Source organism: Homarus americanus, unplaced genomic scaffold, assembly GCF_018991925.1.
Source record: "Homarus americanus isolate GMGI-L3 unplaced genomic scaffold, GMGI_Hamer_2.0 scaffold51476, whole genome shotgun sequence".
Lineage (NCBI taxonomy): Eukaryota > Metazoa > Arthropoda > Malacostraca > Decapoda > Nephropidae > Homarus > Homarus americanus.
Genome location: NW_024736148.1, coordinates 1075490 through 1097490, shown reverse-complemented (window position 1 = coordinate 1097490; position 22001 = coordinate 1075490). Strand labels below are relative to the sequence as shown.

General features: G+C 47.8%; 1 protein-coding gene across 5 annotated transcripts in view; it reads right to left on the bottom strand.

Annotated features, from left to right (window-relative positions):
* LOC121872017 (FERM domain-containing protein 4B-like) overlaps positions 1–22001 on the bottom strand; it is a 192213-nt gene that overhangs the window by 74589 nt on the left and 95623 nt on the right. The window contains exon 1 of one of the 5 annotated variants that reach the window (XM_042374655.1): positions 2859–2904. The exons of the other annotated variants lie outside the window; for them this stretch is intronic. The gene's annotated coding sequence lies outside the window, so the exon portion shown is untranslated. Of the gene's footprint in view, positions 1–2858; positions 2905–22001 lie in introns of those variants that run through there. 5 annotated transcript variants of the gene reach the window in all.

The following is a 22001-nucleotide window of genomic DNA, read 5'->3' as shown; positions in this document are numbered from 1 at the left end:
AATGCTAAGTGTGTGGCCAGACCATAACCACACACTCCAACACCACGTCCTGGTCTGTGAGAAAGTATAATCTTTTAAGGGCCTCCAAGCACACTGTGTATAAAGGCACTTCACTTTACCCAGAGGATAAGTCAACTCCTATGTACAGAACTAAATGAACAGTGTAGTGGAATACCTGTAACATTCATGATCACAATATCCTAACTACCGTGCGGGGTCTGTTAAACACCCTTGTGACCTCTACTCTGTAATCATTTTTTGGGGCTTTAGTTCACAGGATGAGAATGGGGTGCACAATAAACTAGCTGCTGTCCTCGGTAAAATTCAATTCAATTCTTAAAACTCTTTTTCATATCACACACACACACACACACACACACACACACCACCGCCAAAACCGCACCACCAACACCAAACCCGCACCACCACCGCAATCCTTCCCAAATCCTCCCAGCCAACACACACACACATCTACCACCACCACCACCACAGCATCACCACTACCACTATCACCATGACATAAAACACTATTTTCAAGTCACTGAGAAAAGATAGAAAAAATCAAATAGACAGATAGACACAGATAGACAGACAGACAGACAGACAGACAGACAGACACAGACAGACGACACCACCACCATCACACGTCACAAGAACCACCATCATCATATTTCGTCACGGCTGGTGTTCACTGTGATGATAATCTTCACCATTATCTCTCTCTCTCTCTCTCTCTCTCTCTCTCTCTCTCTCTCTCTCTATCTCTCTATCTCTCTATTTTTTACCTCTAAAGATAACTCACTTTAAATAGTTCCCATCGATAACATACGATGAATAGATGGATTAGGTTAGGTGTGTGTGTGTGTGTGTGTGTGATGATGATGATATTATGCTGAGGGGAGGAAGCATATGTGGTGTTGAGAGGGAAGTTTATTGTGGTGAGAGGGGATGGTCGTGAGGAGGTGAGGAGAGGATGGTCGTGGTGAGGAGGGGATGGTCGTGGTGAGGAGGGGTGGTCGTGGGTGAGAGGGGTGAGGGTCGTGGTGAGAGGGGCCGTAGTGGTGAGAGGGAGTGGTCGTGTGGGAGGGCCGTGGTGAGAGGGGATGGTCGTGGTGAGAGGGAGTGGTCGTGGTGAGAGGGGGCCGTAGTGGTGAGAGGGAGTGGTCGTGGTGAGAGGGGCTGTACGCTAGGGGAGGCACAGAGTTTGGGAGAGTTTCAATTCGGATTAAGGAGGAAAATATGTAAATTAATCTAAATTATCGAGTGAGTTGTGGCGTGAGAGGGGTGGTTGTTGTACCCAGGGAGACGAGAGGGAGGGAGAGGGAAGACTTTATACAGAGAGAGGGAATGAGGAGAGAATTTATTTAGAGGAGAATGAAGAGAGGAAGAGGAGGAAACAGAAGGATGAAGACGAAGAATGTAAAGGAGAGGAAAAACGAAGAGGAGGATGAAGAGAAGAAGATGAAGTAATGAAGAGGAGGAGGAAGAAAAGGAAGAGGAGGATAAAGAGAAGAAGAGGAAGTAAGGAGGAAGAAGAGGAAGGGGCCCTCTCCTTGGGTCAGACTCCAGTATATGAATTCATGATCAACTTATTCAGTTTTCCTATAAAGTTACGTGGAGTGTGAAGGAAGACTCGGCCCTCTCCCTGTTACTGCTTCCCGTGAGAGAGGGGGGAGAGGGGGAGATATTGGGGAGAGGAGAAAAGAGTGGGGAGGAAAGAAGAGAGAGAGAGAGAGAGAGAGAGAGAGAGAGAGATTTGACTGGGTCTTTCGTCATATTTCCCCTCTGTTTAATCTTCTCTTCCTCCTCCTCCTCATCCTCCTCCTCTACCCATATTCCCTCACCCCTCTCTTTCTTCCCCATCTACCCTCCCCAGCGTGTCAGGTCACCGTCATTTTATCCATAATACTGTACCACCACAGTACAACCCCCCCACACCCCCATGCTACATAAACTGTGGCTTGTCTACAGTCTACAGTTTATAGTGTCTACAGTCTACAGTTTATGGTGAGTTGTTTATAGTATAGGGTGTTTAGTCTACAGTTTACATTATATACAGAGTCTGATAAGTACATAGTGTGTGTGTGTATATTATGCAAAGCTTACAATAAGAACTAAACACTTTAGTTATTTACACACTAAACAATTTACACTGTAGACCAGACCGTTTACCTCCAGTTGACAGTGTGTGGAATGTTTGTATTATTGGTTGTGTGTGTTTTGGTTGTGTGTGTTTTGGTTGTGTGTGTTTTGGTTGTGTGTGTTTTCCTGGTGTTGGATTCTCTTACACCTACTGTCTGTGCCCCCCACCCCCCCCCCAGCACCATTCTGAACCACTGACAATCAACAACCATCTCCTCTACAACAATCAACAACCATCTCCTCTACAACAATCAACAACCATCTCCTCTACAACAATCAACAACCATCTCCTCTACAACAATCAACAACTACCACCAACCATCTCCATTAAGACGAGCATGAAAGAAGGCAAAAGAAAAAAAATAGGTAATCTCCTTTCATCAGTGGGGTGTCGTGAGAGTAACAACAAGCCTCACTTAGTCAGCCTGGTTGACAAAGACCCCACCACCACTACCACTATCTCCCACCACTATCATCGTGAGCAGGCTGGTGATTGACATTCCCGGCTGGTGATTCACAGTTAAATGATCGGCTTTGTTGTCACCAAGTTGGTAGGCCTCAAGGGAGAGTTATGAAGAACTTGACGGGGGGGGTGACAGGGGGGTTGTGAGAGATGTGGGGATCTTAACACTCTTAATGGAGCCTGATAGTACTAATAGTCCCCAATACTAATGAGGAGTTAGTTAGGTATGATTGAGCTGAGGTCTTGTACTTACCTGTCGTATACACCTGTAACGTGAGGCCCACACCTGAAGCACAACAACTCACCTGGAAATAAAGGTTTATGTGATTAGTTTTATAATAATCTCACCTGGTTTATTTTGTTTTATTTGTCACACACACACACACACACACACACACACACACACACACACACTGAGTGCTTTACCCCACCAAGACCCTCAAGGTTCTGGGATGAAATTTAGTTGTGCCTAATTACTGTAATCAAGGGCTGATCCTCCCCTCTATTGAGCCAACAAAGGAGGGCCTCTTAAGTGCTCCCTCACATTACATTAGTCTCTCCTGCACACACACACACACACAAGGAGTTCTTAACGGCCACACAAATAGATGAACGCACACAAGCATCAAATATAAACGCACACAAGAATGTCCTGCACGCACACAATCACACGCAAGGGGCTCTCAATGGCTGGCCCACAAGAGGTACCGCATCACACAAAACACCTTCGCTTGTACTCATCTAAGGAACCAAACGGAATGGAAATCTCCCTCCCTTCCCTTCCCTCCGTCCACTCCTCCTCCTCCCCCTCCCTCTCTCTCTCTCTCCCCTCCCTCCACATTCCCATAGCTCTCCATCCCTCTTTATCCTCCCCTCTATGCCTATATTTCTCCCTCTACCTCCTTCCATACCCCACGTTAGATTATTCTATATATACACGTGAGACAAATAAAGAGAGAGAGAGAAAGATAAAGAAAGAGAGAAAGAATGAAAAAGAGAAAGAAAGAAAGAGAAAAGAGGGAAAAAGTTTTACTCTTGACCTGGTATCGTACAGTGTGTGTGTGTGTGTTGTGTGTGTGTGTGTGTGTGTTGTGTGTATTTACTTTCCCTACACACACACACACACACACACACACACACACACAGGACCACCTTGATGGTATGTTCGTATGTACGGGTCTGTTATCGTACCCTCAATGGGCTCCAGTTTACCTGAGTTTACCTGGTGTATACTTTAAATTTACCTGGTGTATAGCATAAATTAGCATAAACTGCACCCACCTATACCTGTCCCACCATCACCCCCACACCTGTCTCTTTACCGTCCCACACCTGTCACTTTACCGTTCCACACCTATCCCAGCAACAGGTGTGGTGGTTGGGACAGGTGAGGGGTGACAGCGGTACATTGCCTCTACAGGTGTTTAGTCAGGTGAGAATTATTGCTCAAGTGACCCTACCTCTCTCTCTTTCTCTCAATATTTACGTCTTTATATACATTCTTTATCTATCTATCTATCTATCTATCTATCGCTTTAATTACCTGTATTGACATTATCTACCTATTAATATCAAAACTATATCTATCTATATATCTATCTATCCTTCCATTCAACTCTCTACATCAATTAATCAATCATTCTCTCTCCCTTCTCTCACCCTTCCTTCATTCTATTCATCTTTCAATCATTTTTTTTTCCTAGTGGGCCATTGAGTCTGGGTGAGGCTGGGATGGTGTTGCTGGGATAGATGTGGACGGTAAAGGGACAGGTGTGGGAGGGTGTTATGTGGTGGGCGACTGACTGGTACTATTTGGGCGGTGAGAGCTGGAATGGGAATGGACGGTTGGAATTGATATTGGAAGTGGATCCTGGAATAACACCTAGGATAAGTTACTGGTTTCTGGAATACATTTGGAATGATACAATGGGTCTTGGAACAACAACAACAACAACAACAACACCAACAACAACAACAACAACAACAACAACAACAACAACAACAACAACAACAATAATAATAATAATAATAATAATAATAATAATAATAATAATAATAATAATAATAATGATACGTAAAAAAAATATGAAAAAAAATAAAGTATAAATAAAATAATGAAATATAAATAAAATTCTACACAAAATTCGATAAAAACAAATTAATAAAAATAAAAATATTAAATTGGGTTAGCCAGAGCAGGTGTAAGGTGGAGCAAGAGTCCCACGTTTTTTCGCCACCACACATTGTCGCCGCCTCGTGAGTGTAGTGAGTGAGTGAGTGTGTTCCATCTCCCCTCACAATATTTGTCTTCAGCGTGCAGCCTCTTGTCACTCACTGTCACTCCTGTAGCTGCACCTTGACAACTTGGTTACTCACTCGACCTATCATTTGTGGGTCCTTCTGTTCCTCCTCACCCCCCGGTACTAACCACTTGGCCCTCAGGAGGTCACCGCCATATTATCCTCGGCGCCAGTCATATTTGTCCTTCACGTCACCATCTTTGTTTACATTGGTCCAGACGAGGTTATATTAGGGTGTGTAGTGGTGTTTCTCGGTGTGTAGTGGTGCTTCTCGGTGTGTAGTGGTGTTTCTCGGTGTGTAGTGGTGCTTCTCGGTGTTGGTGTGTAGTGGTGCTTCTCAGGCAGAGAGAGAGAGAGAGAGAGAGCCATCATCAAATAAACTTCTCACCACAACTACATACTTAACGAGGTAAACACTGGATCCTAACCATGGCCAGGGTGAGAAACATTATCATACCGACTGTACTTTAAAAACTTTGTTGATACATTACAAGAGATTCTGACGGTATTTAGACACGCATCGCTCATATTATCCAGACTTACACTGTCATCGTCAGGTACTTAGTCTAGGTACACTGACGAACGGACATGTGTACTGCAGCGTAACGTCGGGAGGGCAGGGAACCGTGACTGCGAACTGGATGTAACGTGTGTGTGTGTGTGTGTGTGCAACAGGCGGGCGGGCGGTTGAGTGTGTGTGGGTGGGGTTTAAATATCAAGGTGAAGGCTGGGTATTAGCCGCCGCTCACCACCTGTCTGCTACCAGCATATTGCCTGCTACCCTCCTCCCGCTACCCCGTCCTCCCGCTACCCTCCTCTTCCTCCTCCCGCTACCCCGTCCTCCCGCTACCCCGTCCTCCTCCCGCTACCTCCTCCTCCTGCTACTCGTGCTTGACGGTGATGTGCTGTCGCTAGTGCTGCTCGGCTCCCATCTCAGCTTCTGAGTAACAATAATAACTTGATAACTTGTTCTTGAGATCTGGTGAGGCTGTTGGAAATAAGGAACTGTGGTGGTGGTGGTGGTGATGATGGTAGTGGTAGAAGTGGTGGTTGTGATGGTGGTGGTGATGGTGGTGGTTGTGATGGTGGTGGTGATGGTGGTGGTAGTGATGGTGGTGGTGGTAGTGATCGTGGTAGTAGTGGTAGTAGTGATGGTGGTAGTAGTAGTGAGTCATGTGGGTACAGCTAGACGTATGATTGGTGCCCCTGATGGTAGTTGATATTTGTTATGTGGTCGTGGCACTGAACCTGGCACTAGTAACAGTACTATGGTGGCGGCACTTGCTACTGGCACTACTATCATTATCTTTTATAAACTAGAGGTGGTGATGGTGGCACTGTACTTGGTGTTGGTGATGGCACTGTTACTATGAGCACTGTACTTGGTGATGGCCATGGCACTGTCGCTGTGGGCACTGTACTTGGTGTTGGTAATGGCACTGTCACTATGAGCACTATACTTGGTGATGGCCATGGCACTGTCGCTGTGGGCACTGTGTGGTGATGGCCATGGCACTGTCGCTGTGGGCACTGTACTTGGTGATGGCCATGGCACTGTCACTATGAGCACTATACTTGGTGATGGCCATGGCACTGCCACTATGAGCACTGTACTTGGTGATGGCCATGGCACTGTCGCTGTGGGCACTGTACTGGTGTTGGTAATGGCACTGTCACTATGAGCACTATACTTGGTGATGGCCATGGCACTGCCACTATGAGCACTGTGCTGTGGTGATGTGGCACTGTCGTGTGGGCACTGTACTTGGTGATGGCCATGGCACTGTCGCTGTGGGCACTGTACTTGGTGTTGGTGATGGCACTGCCACTATGAGCACTGTACTTGGTGATGGCCATGGCACTGTCGCTGTGGGCACTAGCTGTACTTGCCGCTAGTACCACTTAAGCTCATTACCCAACAAGCACAGCGCCGCCACCTGTCACTCAGCGCCCCCACCTGTCACTCAGCGCCCCCACCTGTCACTCAGCGCCCCCACCTGACACGTAACTAGTGAGTGACGCATCTCATACCTCACGTGTCTTATGGTGGCGTCTTGCCCTGTGTCAACATTACCACGTGTCAAGAGAGAGAGAGAGAGAGAGAGAGAGAGAGAGAGAGAGAGAGAGAGAGAGAGAGAGAGAGAGAGAGACTATCACACTCCTCCTCTTCCCTTCATTACCAACATCCTTCTCCTCTTATTTACATTATCACCTCCCCCCCACACTTCCCTTTGTTGTACCCCTTTCTACGTCACCCCCCCCTTCAATACATCAGCTAAATTATCCCCCCCCACCGTCCCATCCTGCCCCCCCCCTCCCTACGGGGTATCAACAACAACTATACCCACCTCACCTCACAACCGTTACAACGCCGGCTGACGGACACAACCGGCTGCCGGACACCTCCCACCACCACTACTAGCCGAATAGTATTAACCACAGCTTTACTAGTCGTTCAGTTAATAGCCAGAAGACGATAAACTGAGATGCTGACAAAGACTTTAACTGATTCTCATAAGTAAATAAACAAACTCTGCTTCAATAATGTACTAAAACTATACTGTACTGTAATTACATGTACTGTACTCTATTGTACCATACACAGAAGGGAGGGATACATAACCACTGTACTAAGACTGTATTTTGTAGTGACTTATGTCCAGTGAAGGTAAAAAAATAAATTAATAATGTAGGAACGTTTGTGTATGAAACCTCTAGTGTATGAAGGTGACATACATACATACATACATACATACATACATACATACATACATACATACATACATACATACACATGGGGGAGGGGGGGTCCTATCTCCGTCAATCTTTCACTCATTGTCCTGGGAACTGTCAAGGACCAGCGGAAGAGGGGGGGTCATGAACTCCTCTAAGGGGGGTTAAAGGTCACACAGAGGTCATTCCGGGGGGGCCCCTCACTAACTAGGCACCACCAGGACGTACTGCCACTTGACTCTTACGCTTGAGTGGAGACTTTGTGATCATGATTGGCTGGCCCTTGATCACGCTGGGTCCATTGGTTACATGTAGTTATGGTGAACTTGTTATCTCTCCTGGGACACTCTCCTCTCTCTTACTGTTCTTTCTGTTTATTTCTTCTTCTTTCTTTCTATCATTTTCACCTTCTATATTTTCTTTCTTTCCTGTGTTGTTTTATCTCTCTCTCTCTCTCTCTCTCTCTCCCTGATTTATATTTCTCCCCTTCTCCCTCCCTCCCCCGGGGTGAGAGGTGGGGTTCCTCAGGGTCTGGTTCACGAGTTCCCAGGGTAACTGTAGCCTGGGGTGAGGTGTGTGTGTGTGTGTGTGTGTGTGTGTGTGTGTGTGCGTCCTCCTAAATTTCCACACACTTACTTTGTTTATGCCCACGCACCTACATCCTCCCAACCCACACACACACTCACACACACACACACACACACACACACACACACACACACACACACACACACACACACACACACACACACACACGAACAACAACAACAACAATAATGACAACAAGAGTGACCTAGTCTGGTTAAGCACAAGAGTGACCTGGTCTAGATATAAGAACAAGGGTGACCTGGCTTATATACTTGACCCCGTTAAGGAATAAGTGTCACACATCAGATGACCTAAGCAACCCAGCACGTGAAGGGGTTAACTCATACCTGTATAGAACGTCTCTGTGTGTGTGTGTGTGTGTGTGTGTGTGTGTGTGGTAGGAAGCCATGAAGCATAGGAAGCCTTTATACCCAACATGCACCCACACTCACTACCCACACCTGTACCTTATACCCACACCTGTACCCTATACCCACACCTGTACCTATACCCACACCTGTGTACCTATACCCACACCCATCTGCACCCACCCATGTCCTGTACCCTATACCTACACCTGTACCTTATACCTACACCTGTACCCTATACCTACACCTGTACCCTATACCTACACCTGTACCCTATACCTACACCTGTACCCTATACCTACACCTGTACCCTATACCTACACCTGTACCCTATACCTACACCTGTACCTTATACCTGTACCGATGTCTGTCAGTAAACTACCGGCCATTACACACAAACTACCTTCACCTGTACAGTAAGTGTAAAGGTGTACTTCTGTTTACGCCTGTAAATTAATCTGTCTCGATATGATTAATTAAGGTCTATTTCCGTTTTCCTCGCCATTAACACTAATTATGTCTCGTCACTAACACTAATTATGTCTCGTCACTAACACTAGTTAATTATGTCTTTTCCTCGTCATTAAAACCAATCACGCCTTTTCCCAAGGTTACAGACACACTACCAGAGCCTCATTACCCGCTAATTACTGAGCCACGTGGGGGTAGGGGGGGTTACCATCAGTCAGTCACTACCACTTGATGCCCAAACACCAGGCGACGAGGGGGGGAGATAAAGGAAAAACAGGGAGGAAGGGGAGGAAGAGAGAGGGAAGGGAAGAAGGTAAGGAAGGGAGAAGAGAGAGAGAGAGAGAGAGAGAGAGAGAGAGAGAGAGAAAAAAAAGTGATGACCCACACACGTTACACAACCACGGTCAGAGATCACGTAGTCAGCTGACTGAGGCAATAACTGCAGCTCTGTTGATGAACCAGCCAGGCTTTCCCCACCTCACCCACCCCCACTCCCACGCCCCACCTCACCCACTCACCCTCTCCTGCCCACTACGCCCTCGTCAATCAGCACCACACCTAGAGCCATGTACACCACACCCACAACTACACATGCACCCTCACTTAAACACCAAAGTTCACGCCTGGAGGTGTGTGTGTGTGTGTGTGTTTGTGTGTGTGTGTGTGTGTGTGTGTGTGTGTGTGTGTGTGTGTGTGTGAATATCTATAACTTCACCTAATATATTTTAATACTTATATGAAATTATAAAAAAAATATTACTAAGTTCACTAAAATCGACTTAAGTATTAAATCTCAAAGAACAAAAATAAACTTAAAACTTTAAAAAGGAAATTATTTTTAATTACACCATTAACTCACAAAACACACTTAATAGCAGTAGTTAAATGAGTTACCTGTAGCAGTAAAATAATAATCACACCTTCCAATTAACCTGCCGAGTTATATATAATAAATGAAACTATGGAACAATACTAATAAATAAATAAATAATAAAAAAGTTAACAAACATAGAATTAGTTACAGATTAAAGCATATTATGGTAAGACTCCCGTAAACACGACCCTTGACACAGATACCCCAATACACTTAGTTAGGCCCACGCATATACTACACCCGCCTGCTGCTGCCACACTTAACCCACACGGGGAGATGCGAACCAACATACTCGAGGTGTTTGTATGATTAAGTGACCCACTGCTCCACCACCACAGCCAATATGTCTAGTGTGGTGGTGTGACTCGACCAGCTGTGACCTCGACCCAGCCAGGCACCCTCGACCAGCTGTGACCTCGACCCAGCCAGGCACCCTCGACCAGCTGTGACCTCGACCCAGCCAGGCACCCTCGACCAGCTGTGACCTCAACCCAGCCAGGCACCCTCGACCAGCTGTGACCTCGACCCAGCCAGGCACCCTCGACCAGCTGTGACCTCGACCCAGCCAGGCACCGGGTCACGCGTGGCGGTGAAAGTGTCCTTCTTGTCCTCACTCCAACAAAAACTTGTCTGGGGCAGATTAATGTAATATACTGTGTGTGTGTGTATGTGTGTGTGTGTGTGTGTGTGTGTGTGTGTGTTATTGCTTCATCATGACCATCAGTAGTGCACGTGTCTCTCCCTCCCTCCCTCTCTCCCTCCCTCCTCTCTCTCATCTCCTGCACCTGCTCCTCCTCCTCCTCCTCTTCCCCTCCTCTTCTTACTCCTCATTTTTTCTCCTTCTCTTCCTGCTTTCCTTTCCACCTCCTCTCTTCCTCTCTTCTTCTTCTATTGCTTCTTTATTCCCTCCCTTTGTTCTCACCCCAGTCTCTCCCTTTTGCGGTTACATCCCATCTTCCTTCTCACCCTAACTATTCCCCCTCCCTCTCTCCCTACTCATTCCCTCCTCCCCCCTCCTCCCCCAGCCATTACGGACACAAGTACTTGAGTGGTAGTTGGAGAATGATGAGGAAAGATTGTTGACGTTCTATCATAAATGAGTCGATGCACACGCTGCTTCGCCATCACCACTCACCTCCAGCCTCACTCAACACTCTCCCTCCCTCCCTCCCTTCTCCATCTCTCCCTCTCCTCTCGCTCTTTCTCTCCCCTCAGCATCCGTCTCAACCTGCACACCTGTTCATCTCTAGACGGAAGTGGTGATCCTAGCGATAGAGATGGTTAATTAATACCCCGCACACCTGTACATGTCTGCCACACACACACACACACACACACACACACACACACACACACGACGCCTGAGTTGTACTGTACGTTACATGAGTGCTCATGGATGAGAGAGAGAGAGAGAGAGAGAGAGAGAGAGAGAGAGAGAGAGAGAGCAACACATTCTTACTCCCCCTAAAACCACAACAATTAAACACCTGTGTCTAATTAAGAATTGTATGATCTCATTAGACAAGCAACCAACATACCTCCTCTCCAACAACACACCCTCCTCCAACACACACCTCCCTCCACCCCCCTCCCTCCAACACACCTTCTTCCCTCCAACACACCTCCTCCAACACACCCCTCCCTCCAACACCCCCTCCCTCTCCAACCTCCTCCTCCAACACACCCCCTCCCACACACCCTCCTTCCAACACATGTCCCCTCCCCTCCAACCCCCTCCCTCCAACAACACCCCTCCCTCCAACACACCCTCCCTCCAACACCCTCCTCCTCCAACACCTCCTCCCTCCAACACACCTCCAGTCCTCCACCCTCCTCCTCCAACACACCTCCTCCAACACCCTCCTCCAACACACCTGGGCAGACCTTGGCAGCATCTAACACACTGCTCCCATTACACACACTCGTCTCACCTGCTCACATTGAACTCCTTGCCAATTACGTCATTACTACGCCTTCAGGTAATTAGCTGCCACTCACCTTGTTGTATCACAGTAACGAGGGAGGGGTGATTGGAACGAGGGGGTGACTGTGAACGAGGGGGTGACTGTGAACGAGGGGGTGACTGTGAACGAGGGGGTGACTGTGAACGAGGGGGTGACTAAAAAAAGATAAAAAAAAAGAAAAATTGTACCATCAACTCTTAACATATTTTCTTCCACACACACACACACACTCAATTAAGCCAAATACCCCAACATTGTTCTACATTTCCTACTTCCCCCCCCTCACTATGCCCCGTGCCCTGGGGGTATAGTGGGGGGGGAGGAGGAGGGGCAGGCATCACCAGGGGTCAGACAGGCGGGCAGCTGACTCCTAGATTGTTTCTATTGTGGTCACTAACAAGAGGAGACCACAGCTATGTTGCGCCTTCACACTCACGCCTCTACACCCAATATAACACAGGGATATTTTGCGTCTCTTTTAACCCTTGTGGTATATTGGATGAGCCTATCGAGTTATTAATACAGTAAACCTTCTCAATAACGGACGTCTCAGTAATGGATCCAGTAAACCCTCTCAATAACGGACGTCTCAGTAATGAATACAGTAAACCCTCTCAATAACGGACTGTTTTTATGGATATCAAGTAAGTCAGGCGGAGTAGCGGTGATAAACACAACGTAGAATTTATTTATTAACAGGGAAGTAAGTTGTTTAGTGTATGAGGACCAACCACTACTGACCTGTAGGGTAGTTTAACGACAAGGAAACTACTAATCCCAGAGGTGTTCTCTCTATCACACACACACAGGAGATAGTTAGTGGATCTAACGACTCGTGGTGGTCGATCACCTTGCCTATGTAACTGTTTCTTCCTCTCTCTCTCACACAATCCTCACCCCCCTACACACTCCTTTGCCAGGGAAATCCACTCTGAAACCCCCCGTTATCGACACTGTCTCTTCCTTGTACAGCAGCACACAGTAACTCCCTCCTCTCCTGCCAGTGCTGTACACCTCTTCACGTTACCTTGAGGATGGGATGATGTTAAAGCGTTACCAACATTAGTATTACCTGTTACCTTGATATAAAGCGTTACCAATACCGATATTACGCTCTTAACTTGAAAATATTCGTTACCAATATCGTTATCAACTCGTTTTTGCTACAGGTATCCTCGTTAGCATAGTGAACGAAGGCCTGTTATTTGCCGATGGAGAGTCTATTAAACTGTATAGCGAACACGTCTGAACATGTACAAGAGGAATGTTTACATCAGTTTTGGCGGGAACATTTTGTAAACACTGACACGTGATTTCTTCTATAGGGTCATTATTAATTTATTCCTTAAAGTAAAGATACATTGAGGTTACTGTTTCTTAACCTCACGGAACCACTGAGAGAGAGGATAAATCATGGATAATTTATACACTAAGACTCACTACGAAAGATGGATAATTTATACACTAAGACTTCGTAAAAGAGGAGGAAGTCTTTTCATTCCTCAGGAGTGTGTTCAGTTCACTAGCCTAAGCCTCAAGTTACTGTGAATTCTTCCTTGTACATCGTGTGTGATTTCTTAAGACGGTAGACCGCTAAGAGGAGAGACAGTTAGACAGACAGACAGACAGGTTTTCCGTCAATGTTTCCCACGGGTTGGACCAATGATAATGTCTCGACCAATGATGTCTCGACCAATGATGTCTCGACCACCATCACCAAACTCCTCGAGATGAGAAAGAGTGAGGGAGAAAAAGAGAGAGAGAGAGAAAGAGAGATATAGAGAGATAGGGAGGAGGGTGAGACATTCTTCCCTAAGGACCAGAGAGCCCCCACGACCCTGTGTGTGTGTGTGTGTGGACCGTTGTTACTATCACTGCCAGCATCTCACGTGTTTCCTCCCTCTCCTTCCCTCTCACCCCCTCCCTCCCTCTCACCCCCTCCCTCTCCTTCCCTCTCACCCCCTCCCTCTCCTTCCTTCACACACACACATACAGTACATACATATCTATACACAGCCACAAAAACATACATACATACATATACATACACAGAAACGCATACTTTTAGAGAGAGAGAGAGAGAGAGAGAGAGAGAGAGAGAGAGATATCGCTAATTTGTCATCAAAGCCTGGGTGTACTTACGGACGTTTAAGGACGATAATGGCACTACGGACGCTTGAAGAATAAGGACGAACGTTAAAGACGGTACGGACGTTTGAACACACTACGGACGTTGAAGACACTACGGACATTGAACATATTACGGACGGTGAAGACACTAAGGACGGTGAACACATTACGGACGCTTGAAGACAACACGAGAATACGGACGCTTTAAGACACTAAAGACGGTGAAGACAGTACGGACACTGAACGTATTACGGACACTACGGACGCTAGACTTACCCCTAAAAGGACCTCATCAAGGACCACCACTGAACCAACCACCACACAAGCAGATGCCCGACCCGTAATTATACCACAAGAGGGGGTGAAGAGGGAGGGGGGGGGAGAAGGGGTGCGGGAGGGGGAAGGAGGGAGAGAGAGAGAGAGAGAGAGAGAGAGAGAGAGAGAGAGAGAGAGAGAGAGAGAGAGAGAGTAATCTCCCATATATCAAAACTTAAATACTTAAACCAACACCATTAAGACAATAAACCCTCAGAAGTATTAATTAAAACACTAGTAATAATAAACCATTTCTACGTCACCCATAAACATTAGAAGTATTTCCTGAAAGCCTCTTGAGAATTAACCTCACCTAACCTCACCTCACCTCGCCTCACCTAACCTCACCTAACCTAACCTAACCTCACCTCACCTCACCTAACCTCACCTCACTTAACCTCACCTCACCTAACCTAACCTAACCTCACCTCACCCAACCTAACCTAACCTAACTCACCTCACCTCACCTAACCTCACCACCTCACCTACCTAACCTAACCTCACCTAACTACAAGCATAGGCTATGCGGTATATAAACAGAGTACCGACCTTTTGTTTTGGTAAGGCGAGGCGGAGAATATTGGAACCATACCTAGAAATAAGAGAGAGATTATTAAGTGTTGAAAAATATAAAAGAATGAAAAAATAAATAAATAAAAAATACAGATAATTCAAATAAAAATAATAATAGATTCATTAAAATATGTAAATAAATACCAAAGAGTGATGATGAGAGGGAAGAAGAAGAGAGGAGAAGAAGAAATTATCCCTGCATAGTCCACTTAACAATTCTGGGGGGGGTGCATTACCATCCTCTGCAGCCCTTCTCACCTCCCTCACCCCTCCCTCACCCCTCCCTCACCCGCCCTCACCCCTCCCTCACCCGTTAGTGGATTGTTCTATTGTTAGTGAACTTAAGACCATTGTAAGAGAGAGAAATAAAATCACCATAATGCAGTTACGTAAGACCTATTGTCCGCCACGTGAATCTCGGCCGATCTCGTGAACTTGGATTATTTCACCATTAAATCCCTGTGTGATTACTAGGATTACTTCACCATTAAATCGTTATATGTTTACTAGGATTATTTCACCATTTAAATAGTTATATGAGGAGAGAGGAAGAGGAGAGAGAGAGAGAGAGAGAGAAGAAACAGTAGCAAAGCAATAAGAGGGTTGAGGGAAGGAGGGAGGAGACAAGGAGAACAGGAAATAAGAGAAAAATAGAACATGAATAAGAGAGAAACGATAAAAGGGGTTGAAGAAGAAGAAGAGGGGGAAGAGGAGAAGAGAAAGACACAAAGAGAACAGGGTAATAAAAGACGACAGGACGAATAATAAGAAAGAAAGAGAGAGAGAGAGAGACAGAGAAGAAAAGAACAAGAATGACAGAAGATAAAGGGAAGGAGAAAGAAGCAAATAAATAAAAATAAAAATACCGACGATAAGATAAAAACGACAACACGAAGGAGAGGAGAAAAGGAGAGAGACAAAGACGAAGATAAAGGCGAATAGGAGAGAGAGGAGGCGATAACGACGCGAAAAGGACACAGACAGACAAATAGCCACTTGGGAGTTTAACATGTAACGGTTTACTGAAGAGGATAAATGAGAAGGGCGGAGAAGAGGGAGGGAAGGAAGGGATGGAAGGAGGGAGGAAAGGAGGGAGAGAGATCACCAAAAAGGAAAGATGGAGGGACATTGTTTGTGGTGGAGGGAGGGAGGGAGGGAGGGGGTGTGGAGGGGAACAAGGGTAAACAAGTCGACGGGAGCCACATTGTTCAACACCCTCCCTCCCTCCCTCCCCCCCCCCTCCCCACCTCCCTCACATACCTTAATGAGGCTTTGATACGCAGGTAATTACTCCTACCTCTCTACCCTGCCTGTCACCCTCCCCCCTCCTATACGGTTACTGAAGGAGGGGTATCTACGGCATATCCCTAACTAGCTCCTATACCGTAGCTGCACCGTAACTATATAAAGTTCACCCACCCTGTATAAAGACCCTGACTGATTACTCTATACCACGAGAGCTCTACCAGACCTCTATACTGTATATAATCACCCTGTATACATAGAGCTGAGGAAGGCCTGTATACACACCTCAATTATCATGTGTATTGCCATCGTGTATACATAGAGGTGATGGAGGGCAGTATAGGGGTGTGTATGGGTGGCCTCCATACTCCTGTAGAGGCGGAGGAACGCCCAGTGTCCTCCAGATGCAGATGAATGTGATCCTCTTTATGGGGGGAGAGATGAGGGTGAGGGTGAGAGGGGGTGAGGAGGGGGAGATGAGGGCAACGGCCTCTCCCTCTTGTTATGGTGGTTAAGTGATTATTATTATTATTATTATAGATTATATTAACAGCATCATAATTGTTAAGATTATTATATATTATTCTTTATTAATATAACTAAAAACAATCACTGTGTGTGTTTGTGTCCGTTTGTGAGCGTGCATGCATGCATGTGTGTTAACGTATGTGTGTGCGTGTTGGAGTGCGTGTGTACAACTGTCACCACTAACTACTCCTCATCACCACAAAGGAGCCTCGTTAAGACTCCTTGTTAAAGTCTCACGCATAACAGCCTCCCCGGGCCACCACCAGTCTTACGCCTCCCTTATATACGAGCGCCACTACAGGCAGAAGGCGGGCGAATATTCGTCAGAGGCAGTAGTGACAGGCGCTTGATTGCGGGATTGAGGGGGACGCCAGTCGTTGTTTATCGCTCACACTGGCGATGTTTTTTGGCTGTTCTTAGTCAGCCCAACGCTTTCCCTGACCTGACTGATGGAAGTTTGTTGACATCATGAGGGAGTTTTATCAACGTAAAGGTTAAAGCTGTCAGTAACTAGTGATGTTAAATTTACAAAGACTACTGCAATGAGATCAACACACACACACACACACACACACACACACACACACACACGTCACGGCAGGTCAGACCACAACCATTTACAGGTGAGAACAACAAGAGCCAACGCACCCAGCGAGGTCGAGCAGCCAGAGGTGTCCCCCAAGGAATAGTCTGGGTCCTGTGGGGCTTTGGGTGCACAGTGGGAGAGGAGGGAGAAGAGGAGAGGGTACAAAGTGTTCCTCCACTCAATGAGATCTCGGATCCTCCAGTCAATCAAGGATGGCAGTGTGTGTGTGTGATTCACATGGCGTATTCCTAGCTTTTAGTTCAGGGTAGGGCCGGTGTATGGATCCTGAGGGCGTGCGGAGGGTGGCGTGGGGTGGAGGAGGGGCGGGGTGGAGGAGGGGCGGGGTGGAGGAGGGGATAGAGGACAAAGGAGGCGAAGGTGTGAGATAAGGATGGTGGAGGTGGAGAGTGAGGGCGGCGATGAAGGATGAGGGTAGGGATGAAGGGTAGGGAGTGTAGGAGGCGGGGGAGGAGGTTGTTACTGACAGTGGTGGCGGCGAAGCTGGGTAGCCATCTGGTGGACGGAGGACACCCCCCACAGGCCCGGTCACGCAGGTGGAGACCCCAAGGTGGCGTTTGGGAGGATGCTGGGAGGAGGTTCAGGTGGGGAGAGGTAGGCTGGGGAGGGGGAGGAGTTCAGAGCTGGGGAGGAGGTTAAGGTGCTGGGGAGGAGGTTCAGGAGCTGAGGGGGAGGTTAAGGTGCTGGGAGGAAGTTCAGGAGCTGGGGAGGAGGTTCAGGTGCTGGGGGGAACGTCGAGTGGAGGGTAAAGGCTGGCGTTTAGGGGTACAAGCTGGGTGTGGGGTGAGAGGGGTTGGTTGGGGGCTGCTGGTTGGGGTATGTATGTATGTATGTGTGTATGTATGTATGTATGTATGCATGTATGCCATGGCTGGTGGGTAAGACGTAGAGGCGGTGTGGGTACAAACTCTCCCCTAAGGTACACCACACTGTCACTGGCTCCCTGGGTGATGCGCCAGTCTAATGTAGTATGTTTAACCTGTCCATTACTGTCTGATTAAGCTCTTGGACGGAGGGACAGACGGGACAGGGACAGTTAAAGAGACAGAGGATTTATTATGAGACACACAACAGGGGGGAAGGGAGTGAGGGGGAGTAAGTGGAGGTGATCCCTTAGCCGAGGTATTACACACACACACACACACACACACACACCACCCAGGACAGACAACAAATACCTGCCATACGTCACACTAACCTGTTACCTTTAATTATCTCCTATCACACCTTTAATCACCCCCTATTTCCTCTTTACGTCTCAATTTATTTATCCTTCTCTACCTTTTTCTTCTCAGTTTGCTAGTTTGAAGGAATAGTAAATCTCTCTCTCTCTCTCTCTCTCACCACCACACCGTGACCATATCGCTAATTGTCTATAAATCATCACGGCCGTTCACGACGTCACCGACCATGCCGCCCACACTGCCACCCACGTCTTCACCCGCACCACCACCCATTTAAAACATTGCCCATCATACCTTACACCCACATCACCATCACCATCCACTGCCACCCATCACCACCCACTCAGGACACAGCCCACCACACCACCACCCACGACGGCGCCCTTCACTCCAAATCACCACCCCCTCCCCTCCGACACCGCCCACGTCGCCGACCACCACCGCTCACCCACCCAGGCAGATCGCCACCCACCCTGCCACCCAGGAAGACCACCGTATCACTAACACTCGGCCATGTTCATTTATTTCCCGCCTCAGATCAAGATATCAATCATCTCGTGGACTAATTGGAAAGGTACAGTACAGGTAAATGTGACAGGGTACAGGCCAGACAGGTAAGTACACGACAGACAGGCCAGACAGGGTACGACAGGCCAGACAGGTTACAGTACAGACAGGCCAGACAGGTTACAGTACAGACAGGCCAGACAGGTTACAGTACAGGACACAAAACAGGAAGGTCAGGTACGACCAGACCTGTTCACCAATGACCCAGAGACCTGGGAGGAACCTGACCCTTGTATGGACCTGAATCTGTAACGGATCAGGTCGACACAACCCAGGTGCAGGTTTGAGTATAAGGTCTTGGAGTGTTGTCGATTATCAGGTAACTTTAGAGAATGGCAGCGTGGTGTTTGTTTACAGAAATCAGCTGATCGCCTCGACCCCGTCCTCCAACCCAGGCATGGAGGAAGACTCGGAGGAGACGCCCTAAATCTTGAGAGGAGGACCTTGGGTATGTATGGGCAGGGGAGGGGCAGGGGTAGTGGCAGTTCAGGGTCGTAAAGCTAACAGTGGTACGCCATGTCAGACAACAAGGGCCGTCTTGTGTGTATAAAATGCTTTACCACCTTAAGTCTCTCGAGGTCGTCTGGGAGAGCCCGTGATCCCTCAGTATTTGGGCCACCACACTAAAAACACTTACACACACACACACACACACACACACACACACACACATACATCATCATACACAAACATACGTGCATACATTGACATACATAAAACACCCTCACGGACATATACACATACACTAATACTATTGCTAAACATACGTCTAAATAAACCATGCTCATTTATACACACACGGTTGATGACATACATATCAACAGACAGACAGACATAAACACACACATGCTGAGATAGAGATTGTGTGGTAGTAGTTGTGGTGATGATAGTAGTTGTGGTGATGATAGTAGTTGTGGTGATGGTAGTAGTTGTGGTGATGGTAGTAATAGCAGTGGTAGTGATGGGTGTATTAGTGGTGATGGTAGTGGTAGAAGTGGTGGTAATGCTAGTGGTGGTAGTTGTGGTAGGGGAAGTGAAGGAGGAAGGGAGGGAAGAAAGAAGAAGGAAGAAGAAGTAATACATATGGGACAGCTAAGTATCGGTGTCAGAAGGAAGGAAGGAAGAAGGAAGGAAGGAAGGAAGGAAGGAAGGAAGACAAGGGGGGGAGGTCAACAATAGTAAAGCAACACTGCCAGGGGGAGATGGCAGGAGTTAGGGGGGTAGGGAGGGGAGATGGCAGGAGTTAGGGGGTAGGAGGGGGGAGATGGTAGGAGTAGGGGGGTAGGAGGGGGAGATGGCAGGAGTTAGGGGGTAGGAGGGGAGATGTGGAGTTAGGGGTAGGAGGGGAGATGGCAGGAGTTAGGGGAGGGGGAGGAGTGGTAGGGAGTTAGGGGGTAGGGAGGGGAGATGGCAGGAGTTAGGGGTAGGAGGGGAGATGGCAGGAGTTAGGGGTAGGAGGGGGAGATGGCAGGAGTTAGGGGGAGGGAGGGGAGATGGCAGGAGTTAGGGGTAGGAGGGGAGATGGTAGGAGTTAGGGGGGTAGGGGAGGAGATGGCAGGAGTTAGGGGTAGGGAGGGAGATGGCAGGAGTTAGGGGGTAGGGAGGGGGGGGGGGTGTGGTGGGGGGGGTGGGGGGGGGGGGGGGGGGGGGGGGGGGGTGGGGTTGGGGGGGGGGGATGGCAGGAGTTAGGGGGGTAGGAGGAGAGATGGCAGGAGTTAGGGGTAGGAGGGAGATGGCAGGAGTTAGGGGGTAGGAGGGGGTGGGGTGGGGTTGGGGGGGGGAGATGGGGAGTTAGGGGTGGGAGGGGGGGAGGGAAAGGTGAAGTAACAGACCTAGTTGAGACCCGGGCGTGTGGTGTCGTGATAGCCAGGGAGGCAGTCATGAACGAGGGGATAAGTAGGTAAGGGGTGGGGGAGAAGGGAGGTAGATAGGGGAAGGGGGGTAGATAGGGGAGGTAGGAATAAGGTGGTGGAAAGAAACAGAGGGTGGCAGTGGGAAGAGGGTGGGGGAGGGAGGAAGAAAGGATGGGGAGGGTGAGTGAAGGAGGGAGACAGGGCATGAGTAGGAAGGTAGGGAGGGTAAGAAAGAGGAGATAGGGAGAACAGATAAGGAGAGAAGGAAAAGTAAGCCAAATTAAAAGGAAAATCGTAATATTTTGCATTAATTAAAAAGAGTGTGTACAGAGGACCCTTGCTGAGCGGGGGTGGTGCCAGATAGGGGTGCTAGTATAGGGGGGAGTCAGGGTGCTTGTAGGGGAGAGTCAGGGTGCTAGTATAGGGGAGAGTCAGGTGCTTGTATAGGGGAGTCAGGGTGCTTGTATGCTTATAACCTCCCCTGACACCTGTCACTATTCACGTGGTCTCTCTCTACTCCGCTAATTAGGGTCAATTATCCTCCTCACCTTGTTAGCCCCTTGTGTGATATAGGCCTCCACCCCTGCTGCTGAGTGACAGTATGGGAGGGGGGCTATAAACATACACACACACACACGAGTATTTTCTAATCACCCGGAGTGTAATGTTTGGAAGAATTCTTAGGCAGTGTGTGTGTGTGTGTGTGTGTGTGTGTGTGTGTGTGTGTGTGTGTGTGTGTGTGTGTGTGTGTGTGTGTGTGTGTGTGTGTGTATTTTCGCAACTGTTTATAAAGGAAAAATGACCAAAAACTGCCACCACAGGTATGTTATTGTGTGTTTTGTCATGACACACACACACACACACACCTCTCTCTCTCTCGGCTCGTGTCATCTAATCACTAGGTGTCTGACCAGGTCTCGTCACCACCATTACTTGTCACAAACACCAACACGTTCCTTCTACTTATAATAGATGGTGACGGTGTGTGGAAACTCTGCCTCACCTGTATCATGCAATGTGAAGGCGACTATTACGGATATTCTTAAAAAAAATCGCAGTTCGTCCCTCTCTCTTCAACACTCCCTCCTCTGCTCCAACA